The sequence below is a fragment of the Canis lupus genome, chromosome 2, assembly GCF_003254725.2.
Source record: "Canis lupus dingo isolate Sandy chromosome 2, ASM325472v2, whole genome shotgun sequence".
NCBI lineage: Eukaryota > Metazoa > Chordata > Mammalia > Carnivora > Canidae > Canis > Canis lupus.
Window position 1 is genome coordinate 10,931,938 of NC_064244.1, and position 9,057 is coordinate 10,940,994.

General features: G+C 40.5%; 1 long non-coding RNA gene across 1 annotated transcript; it reads left to right on the top strand.

The window, feature by feature from the left end:
• Positions 1–4,289: 4,289 nt before the first annotated feature.
• Positions 4,290–6,990, top strand: LOC118353895 (uncharacterized). The gene is made up of 3 exons (XR_004813443.2): positions 4,290–4,431; positions 5,990–6,033; positions 6,594–6,990. It is a non-coding gene; the product is annotated as an uncharacterized LOC118353895 (long non-coding RNA).
• The last annotated feature ends 2,067 nt before the right edge of the window (positions 6,991–9,057 follow it).

Genomic DNA, 9,057 nt, shown 5'->3' on the forward strand with positions numbered 1-9,057 from the left:
GAGCACACACCTAAATTTCATGCTAAATATGTTACCTGTAATATCTCATTTCATCCTCTTAATAAATGCTGCAGATTAGGTGACAATGGCTCAGAGAGGACATGTGTCCTGCCCCTGGGGACATAGTTACTAAGTGGAATGCCAGAATTTAACCCCACATCCATCTGGGACCCAGTCCTTATTTCTTCATTTATGACATTCCTGGAGCAGCATGACTCCCAGATTCTCTTCCACTTTAATAAGTTTGAGAATCATGACTGCAGGCAATTGGGAGTCATTGACTATTCTGTTCTTTTTTATTATAGTTTTTAATAAGCCAATGCCATGTATTTTAAGAGGGTGGATTTGGTATTGCAGTGGAGGATTTTAATAGAGGAGAGCAGCTGAAGCAAGTATACTGACACGGTGAGGATAAATGGAGTCCAAAGGCAATGCAATGCATTTGAGCCCTCTCTCCCTATCTGGGGCTGATATTTGCCTAGAAATGAATAAATACATAAGCAAAACTGGGGAACACTTTGATATATTCCACACACAACAAACACAAAGTTAGTAACTCAGTATGAAATTGGGATAAAAACATTCTCTGGTAGCTTATTGCGCCCCATAAATTGATGCCTAGGGCACGTGTCCACTTCCTGATAAGATATCACCTTAGCCTCACCTCTGAGCAGAAAGGCCAATTAGCAGGTGATTATGATGTGTTTAGAACTATAGGATAATGATCTAGTCTAGGACCCTAGCAGTGACTAAAAAAAATAAATAAATAAATAAGTAAAAGAGTGGGAGTGTGCTAAGCTGAATCATGACCTCTCACATATGTCCAGGTTCTAGTCTTTGGACTCTGTGACACAAGGGACTTAACAGATGTGATAAAGTTGAGGGTCTTGAGATGAAGGGAAGCCCCCTGTGGGACTATGTGGGGGGAGGGGTGTGCAAAGTTCCTGGTTTTGTTCTTTGCTGTAAACTGTGTGGTAGGTACACGACGCTTGGTTTTATGGTTATATATTTATATAGACAGCTTTTAAATATCAAGTTTTGGATGATGGAAAGAATGATGTTACCAGTATGAGAAACATGGAACTTTCCCTCAGGGAAAATTGGGAGACACGTATTCATCAAATATGTTGTACTTAGTAAACTCTATTATAGTAAAGACTTGATCAGCCCTAGGAGTTTTGTGCAGATGGCAGTAAGAGGAAATGATTTTATATATTTACTATGTGCCAGACACTGGGCTACGTGCGTCACCAGCATTTTCTCATGAAATCCTACAACTTAGAGAAGTATATTGATAGAGGACCCAACAAAGCCACCAGAAGCCAGGGCCCAGATGGATTCAAAGCTTTGCTCTTCCACATGCTAGTACTAAGACCTCATACAGGATACCTAATAATGTCTCTAGGTCTTTGTTTCCTCATCTAAGAAACCGGAATGGTAACAATAGTGGTTCTACTATTATAGCAACTACTCTATAGAATTATTATAGTGATTAATGAATTGACTCATACAAAGTCCTTTGAATAGTATCCAACACATTATAAAAATCAATTAATGGTAACTACTATTATTGACACTTAGAAAACCTGAGACTTAGACAATTGACTGAACCAATTGTTTGAGGGTGTGTGTGCACATGTGTGCTCGGAGGGTAGACAGGGAGGAGCAGAGAGAGAGAGGGAGAAAGAGAATCTTAAGCAGGCTCCATTTCCAGCTTGGAGTTGGATCTGGGGCTTGATCTCACAACCTTGAGATTATGACCTGAGAGGAAATCAAGAGTTGGACACTTAACTGAGCCACTCAAGTGTCCCCTTAAATACTTTCCTAAGGGACAGGAAGGCAATACGAGTTTATGCTACTTTGGCCTCTCCTTTACCAACCAGTTATAGTTAAAAAATATTGGGATCACTTGATATTTTTATGCAAGTCAATATCTACTCTTGGGTTTCACTTGCTTTTTCCATACGGCATGAGGTATTAGCCAAGGCCAGAATTAGCGGGTCACATAGTATGTGCAGAAAGATTTTTTTCAATCTTAATAGTTTTTTAATAATTAGGACTGACACTAAAGGCTTAGTTAATTTGTGTAGTTTTGAAATTTCAAACCACTATGGGAATTTTAATTGAACCAGTTACGTTTGAGTAAAACTAGCTTTTCTATTTGAAAACAAAAAAAAAGTGACTTGAGTTCCAATTCACAGAGCCTGATTATTATCCTCTTCCCAGTTGGTAAAAATTTTCATTTTTTTTTTGAAGCAGATACGTATTGGAGGAATCCAGATACCATTTTAAATTCTCTTCAAATAACACAAATTATGTTTTTCTTTAACATAAAACTGCTACTTCTATCTCCCTTCCTATCACTCCTTCTCTTTAACATAAAACTGCTACTTCTATTTCCCTTCCTATCACTCCTAGCATACACACAAATATGCACATCAAACAAAGTGGTTAACTAGCTGTTGGCTGTTGTAGCCTTGAGAAATAATATAGAGCCTATGAGTTGCAATGAAAAACCATAGCTCTAAAGGTACTTATTCCCACTGTGTCTTCGATCAACTATAATTTGACCTTTTTCGTGTTATGGTAGTTTTCAAGGCAATATAGTATTGGTTTCAGTTTCTTTTCCTTCTTTAAAACCCTCCAGATGATTTTTACCAGGTTTAGTTCGTGATTGGCAGCTTTAAGAACACCCAAGGATTTACCACTCGAATGAGTCAAGCCCTCACCTTCTTGCCTCTAGTACCATAATGTGAAATTGCTTCTGTAGCCTCTGCCTATATCCTTGTACACCTAATTCCACCAGGTTGGATACTGTTACAACCTCAGGAACCAGCTGCCCTGAAGAAGGCGAAAATCAAAATAATAGCTCTTGATTTGGAGTTTGGAGGATTTCTAGATTCCTTTATATGTGATAAACATTTAGGGGAGTCTTATACTATTAGGAGAATCATCAGACATCCTTGAGCTAGGACAGTTCAGCAGGAGGGTGGAGAGCAGAGGGAGGGCAAATGTGCTTTCACTCGGGAGTTGCATTTTGCACTGCCAGGGTGTGGAACTTACTGATGATGCTTATTTGCTCCTGCTCAGACCATCGTCTCTCATTGAGGAGGGTACTGTGTGCACCCTTCATTAAGAGAAGCTGCAGCCAAGAGGTTTTTATTGCTAAGGGAATGCCTCTTAAATGATAAGCACTGAGTTTTCAGCAGTTGATTATTGAAAGCAAAGATAAGTTGATGACTTTAATGTTTTTATTTAGTACTGGAGTAATGGAACCACAGTATGCTGTGGAACATATCACCAATAACCTCCCTCTTTTCCTTGAACCCTCCTCCTCCAAAAACAAGCCCCCCAAAAACTTTGCTAATAAGTATAAAACACACTGATATTTCAGATGCACGGAGACACATTACTTCCATGGCTTATTGTGTGCTCAGCACAATAGTTGCTAATAAAGTCAGTAATATGACAATCTAAAGAGATATCCTAAATGAAATCTTATTTCCATTTCTTTTCCATAATCCATCTGTCTTTCCCTTTCACCTTTTCATATCTGCCTGTGCTGGGAGTAGTGGCAATTCTCCATAGCATTTACATATCTGCAATAGTGTTTGCTCTGGATTATCTTTTGAAGGCTGTTGTGTAACAAGCAGCCTGAGAAGCTAGAGATAATGTCTTCCTCTGGGTCAAAGGGCAGATTTGTTTCATGACTAGTGTAATTAAGTCATGTCTACCTCTGGAGCAAAGGCTGAGGCAGGTTTGCTTGTATACCCTACTTATAAGATTGGGGGTTTCCTAATCTTAGGGTTCCTCAGATGCACGGCATGCACAGCATATTCCTGAGGTTGTCTCACTGCTCCCACAAAACTTGGGGGACAAGGCAAACCAATGTGACCATGAAGCTCACACTGCCAGTGATGCTGTGAATAAAAATGACTTTTCATCTCTGACCCGGGATTCCCACTTCTTGTGTTGGCATCTGTGAAACTGTGAAAGACCAACTTGTTAGCTTGAAAACAGAGTAAAATTTCAGACCCTTTCCTAGTTTATACTCTTTGTTCTCATTATATGTTATTTCTCCTCCCTGATTTTAGAATGGAGGTCTCTTAAGCTTTCCTCAGAATCCCTCCGACCCAAGATAGGTGTAGGTGAACAACTTCTCGCTCATGTTAATGAACTCAGCGGGTGGAAGGGGGATTCTGTTCACAAAGTGTACATATCAAATCATCACACTTATGCTTTGAATATCTTACAATTTTATTTGTCGTTTATATCTTAATAAAGCTGGAAAAACCAAAAAGGCCCGGACACTTCTGGGTCACTTGGAATGAAAGGCGACACCTAGGGGACAGTGGTGGGCTAAGTGGAAAGCTCAGCCCTTGACCCTGTTATGACCAGATGAAACCAGCTGGAACTCTCTCCACAAGGAAGGTCAGTGGGGGAACCACCCTTCCTGTTACATAATATGTGGTGATTATCTCTTATACAGACCATTGAAATGCAGTAACACACTAATGAGAATTTAGTTTAAATAAAGAAATAATCTTTTGGTCATAGGAGCGTAAAAATAATAATAGTTGTTACTCACTTTGGTGGATTGGGGACGGAGAAGCAGCTGTTATTCTCTAACCATGTCATTTATATTATCCCTTTATCATTGGCATCACCTAGCAGCTTATTAGAAATGCATAATCTCGACCCAAACCTATAGTTATTGACCCAATCTCTGTGTGTGTGTGTGTGTGTGTGTGTGTGTGTAGGGGGTGTTTTAAATTTTATTTATTTGAGAGAGGGAGAAAGAGAGCACAAGTGGGGTGAGGGACTGAGGGAGAAGCTGACTCCCTGCTGGGCAGGGAACCCACACAGGGCTCCATCCCAGCACCCCAAGATCATGACCTGAGCCAAAGGCAGGTGCTTAACCGACTGAGCCACCGTACCCTACTAAGGCGCCCTCTTACCTCCCCCATCTGTGTTTTAATCACGTGCAGTCCCAGGTGATTCACATGAAAATTAAAATTTTTGAAGGCTCTGTTCTGGAGGAGTTGGTCTGGTCACAGTTTGGCTAATCTGATGTCCCTTCCCAATCCTCTTTTGCCTTGCTTCTGGTGAAAACTAGGAGGCTTTACTGAACCCGGAATGGGAGGATGTAGAAAATTATAAGATGACAGTCAGGGTCCCAGAGCAAAAGAAAAAACACACCCTTTCCAGAGAACAGACCAAAAGCAGAAAAACTGCCTGATGGTAAACTTTTGACCCTGTGTGGTCTGTGACTCAGCTGTACCTTTAAGACTCAACTAATCCAGAGGCTCAATTAAAAGTTCAAGCCCAGTTTGGACTTCGAGGCAATTTTTGGTTTGGGTTTTTAAAACCCCATACAAGTTCTTTTCTCTAAAACCCCATTCCACAGGGCTTAATGCCTCTCTGTTAGATCATGTTTTTCCTTGCCTGGCAGGAAACTGTGCTTAACCTCTGCTGTATCTCAAAGTTTTCATTATTCCTTCCTTACCTGCTTATTCTCTAAAGGCTGGAATAGGACAAACACCCACTTTTCCAGTCTCTTTTGAATCTTTGGGAAGGCCACATTACACAGTTCTGACCAATAAGACACAAGTAAGTCTGTTGGTGCTGCCTCTTTGCTTACACGTTACTTCTGGACTAGAATGCAAGCTCCCTGGCTGGAGCATAAGCAACCATCTTGTGACTATGAGGGGATACTCATGAAATAAATGTGAAGAGATCTAAGGAAGCACATGAAAAAATAACCTACCTATGGTCTTTTTTGTAAGGAAGAAAACAAAATTCTACTTGTTCATCCAAGTCAGCTAGAAAATTTGTTCATGAGGGCTAAATGCAATTCTAACTGATAGAGCCAGCATAAGAAGTGGCTAGGAGCACAGAAAATACAGTAATAATTATATTTATAATTATAATTATAATAATTATTACACTTGCTAATAATAACACTTGTTATGTGCTTGTTATTTGCCAGGTGCTATTGTCAGCATTTAAGAACACTAGTCCAAGTCACATGGGGTATGTATCTATCCATTTTATTTTATTAAAGACTAGTTGAGTAGTTTACATTACAATGTTCCATTAGTTTTAGGTGTACAGCATAGTGATTCAATTTCTCTGTATGCTATGTTCACCCCAAGCATAGCTACCATCTGTAACCACACAGTATTACAATACTTTTGACTATATTCTTTTTTTTTTAAAGATTTTTATTTATTTATTTATTCATGAGAGACATAGAGAGAGAGAGGCGCAGAGACACAGACAGAGGGAGAAGCAAGTTCCATGCAGGGAGCCCGATGTGGGACTCGATCCTGTGTCTCCAGGGTCATGCCCTGGGCTGAAGGTGGCAATAAACTGCTGAGTCACCCAGGCTGCCTTGACTATTCTATGTTGTGCCTTTTATTCCGATCTTAGCTATTGTAAATAATGCTGCAATAAACATAGGGGTATATATCTATATATCTTTTCAGATTAGTGTTTTCATTTTCTTTAGGTAAATGCCTGGTAATGTGATTACTGGATCATGTGGCATTTCCATTTTTTAAAAAAATGTTTTATTTTTATTTATTTGACAGAGAAAGAGAGAACACAGCAGGGGGAGCAGCAGGTAGAAGGAGAAAGAGAAGCAATCTCCTCACAGAGCCGGGAACCTGACATGGGACTCCATCCCAGGATCCTGGCATCATGAGCTGAGTTGAAGCCAGATGCTTAGCCACCTGAGCCACCAAGGTGCCCCATGCCACTTCCATTTTTAAGCTCCACAGTAGCTGAAACAATTTACATCCCCACCGGCAGGGCACAAGAGCTCCTTTTTCTTCACATCCTCGCCAACACTTGTTACTTCCTGTCTTTTTGACGCTAGCCATTCTGACAGGTGTGAGATGATACCTCATTGTAGTTTTGATTTGTATTTCCATGGTGATGAGTGAGCATCTCTTCATGTGTCTGTTGGCCATCTGTATGTCTTCGTGTTTATCCATTTTAAACGAGTGAATTAGGAGAGTTCCATTCTGGGTAAGCTAGACTATGCACAGGTCAGTTCTCCATCCTAGAGTTTCATTTAGTCAGGGCCTGAAATTTGTAGCTTGCCTGAGTCTTCAAATATTGCTAATGTGATTTGCACTTTCAGAAGGTCGATCTACAGGGGCTCTCATTTAGTGAGCTGGAACCTTTGCAGAAATCTAGAGCTGCTGTGTATGATCATCCTGGATTGGTTGGACAGAGGGCACCATGGATGACTGGTCTGCAGAGGGAGATAGAAAGTCCTAAAGCATTTCTGAAACTTCACTGGAACAGAGAAGTTATTCCAGATGAAATCCTTTATTTTCTAATTTCCTCTTCTCTGTGAGGCAGATGAAGGCTAGCTGGTCACTATCCTTTGTCTATGACTCATATTTATGGGCCTTTAATCATCACTGTGGTTTTCCCTGGGGTGGTTTCAAGGTCTCCTCTTCTTTCTGTAGCTGAGAGCTTATCCTTGAGCATTTGCTCTTCCAGAAGTCTGGGATTCTCTTCTTTAGGCTCTTCCCAGGCTTTACTCAGTCTCATCCTTCAGGGCTTAGCTTAAGGTTTAAACCACATTCCCCAGAGAGGTCATCTCTGCCTCTTTTCTGACTGACCCCCAACCATGAGGATCTCATGAGCTCTGCCACTACAGCTGCTGAGAGAGGATGCCAAGCTCACCTAATTGCTCATGCTGTGTCCATCACCATCAAAGACCTGGGTGGCTGAGCATAGGTCTGCCTGGCGCTGGCAGGGAATCTTGGAGATTTCATTAGTTGCTACTTTGGAAAGCAGAATTCATAATGGGTGCCAGTCTCAGAGAAAGGGTTCCCAAAAATGTAAAGCAAATACACACATGATAATTGTCCTCTACAGATGGATACAAATTTTATTTTAAAAAAGGAGAGTGGTCATTTCAAATAGGGCAACTAGCCTAAGTAAAGTTTCAAATGACTACTGCCCAGTGGATAGTATAGAGAATTCACTGACTTGAGTTCATGTTGACAAAGATAAAGTCATAAAGATCAATCTAAGCAAAATGACAGAAAATCTTGAATGATAGTATTAATAGAATGCATGACTTCAAACTGTATTTCTCAAAGTTTTGGAGACCATGCTAATAGAAGCTGAAAAAAAAATAGTCCTAAGAAACTTCTAAGGCACTTCCTCTATGCAGGAGAGTTGACCTCATTCTCTGTGTGAGGCCGACAGATTTCCTTTAGTCTGGAGAGACACATTGGCTCCACTAGGAGAGTCAGTCCGAGGTTAGTCCTGCGGGTGAGAGTGAACCTTTGAAAGGATTTGAAGAGAAAAATGGCATCATTCACAATAGGCTCATTAAGATTAAACCATAGAGATTAAGGATGGATGAATGTGTGACTTATACTCAAGATTTATGATTTCCTCTGAAATATCTGTGTTTATGAAAAAAAACAACAACAAAATAGAAGTTCAGACAATTCTGTTCTGGTTATTCCATTAGTTGACAATGCTAATGATAATGGAGTAGTTTCATTTACGTAAACATGAAAGTCTCATGATTAAATTAGTGTCAGGAAACCTCATCATGGTAGGATTGAATCTGACGTAAGTGTAGGTTTCTTGTTTTAGAGAATGCAGCACAAAAGGACAACCAGTGAAAGTTAGAAGTTAGTTTTTCTGCTCTGGTCTAGACTTTCTCTGTTTAGTACTTCAAGTCATGTTCTGTGAGAATTGATGGTGTTTTCTCCAAACTGTGTCAACATCTTAGAGTTGCCGTCCTGTTTGTTTGTCTCTGCCCTCACCATCGGAGAGTGAGAAAGGCAGGGAAGGGAGCAACAGAACCGAATGATTCGATGCCAGGTCTGGTCCCCAATCCTGACTCCCCATTTGGCAATTTATTTTATTTCTATGGGCCTCAGTTTCCTCAGCATAATCATCGATAAAAGAACAACGGAAGCATCCCCACGAATCTGTGCCTGCGTTGGGTCCTATCAACATACATGTAAGGCACCAGGCTCTGGGCCAAACACACAGAAGCTCTCAATACTGTTACTG